The 1,028-nt window shown below is 52.7% G+C and overlaps 1 non-coding gene across 1 annotated transcript; it reads right to left on the bottom strand.

Annotated features, from left to right (window-relative positions):
* Nucleotides 1-424: 424 nt before the first annotated feature.
* On the bottom strand, nt 425-531 carry LOC127775239 (small nucleolar RNA R71). Its single transcript, XR_008017915.1, has one exon. It is a non-coding gene; the product is annotated as a small nucleolar RNA R71 (small nucleolar RNA).
* Nucleotides 532-1,028: the final 497 nt, after the last annotated feature.

Genomic DNA, 1,028 nt, shown 5'->3' with positions numbered 1-1,028 from the left:
CACAGAAAAGTCTACCGACAGAGAAACCGGCCGTACCAGCGCCACCAACCTTCAAGATTATGGCCAGCAAGACTCTTCGCGAGTTCGCTGCTCCCTCTGCTGACAAGTGGTCGTCGGGCCGCAAGTCAACATAGGAGATGTGGATTTCGACTTGAAGTCCAGCCTTATCACGATGGCGCAGGCTAGCCCGTTCTGTGGCAAGCCTAATGAGGATTCCAACGCTCATCTGCAACAATTCTTGGAGATATGCAGTACGTACACCATCAAGGGAGTCAATCCTGATGCCGTCAGACTGCGACTATTTCCGTTTTCCCTCCTCAGGAGAGCGAAGCAGTGGTTTTATGCCAACCTTTCTGCTATCAACACTTAGGATAAATGCTCTACGGCATTCCTCTCGAAGTTCTTCCCGATGGACAAAACCAACGCCCTTCGTGGACGAATTTCCAGTTTCCAGCAGACAAGGGACGAGTCCATTCCGGAAGCATGGGAACGACTGCAGGAGTACGTGGCCGCCTGTCCTCATCATGGGATGGACGAGTGGCTGATCCTGCAGAACTTTTACAATGGGCTCACCCCAATGTCCCGCGATCACCTGGACGCGGCAGCTGGAGGAGCCTTCTTCTCTAAAACGGTTCAAGGAGCCGTTGAACTCATAGAGAAGATGGTCTCCAATATAGGTTGGAGCGAGGAATGACTCCAGACCCGTCAGCGAGGCATGCACACCGTCAAGGAGACGGAGTTACATGCTGCCAAGCTGGACCTCTTCATGAAACGATTGGACGACCACGGGAAACGGCCACAAGGCACCGTTAAGGCCTTGGACTCTCACATCAAGTGTGAAGTCTGCGGCGGCACAGGTCATTCTGGGAACAACTGCCGGAAACCCGTGAGGAGGCGATGTACATGGGCAACAACAACAACGGGTATCGTCCACATGGAGGTCAGGGGTGGAACCAACCACGCCCATATTATCAAGGAGGTAATAAAAAGGGTAACTTCTCTAACCAACCCTCCTTGAAGGATCTTGT

The sequence above is a fragment of the Oryza glaberrima genome, chromosome 5 (assembly GCF_000147395.1).
Source record: "Oryza glaberrima chromosome 5, OglaRS2, whole genome shotgun sequence".
NCBI lineage: Eukaryota > Viridiplantae > Streptophyta > Magnoliopsida > Poales > Poaceae > Oryza > Oryza glaberrima.
This window is presented reverse-complemented; position numbering and strand designations above follow the sequence as displayed.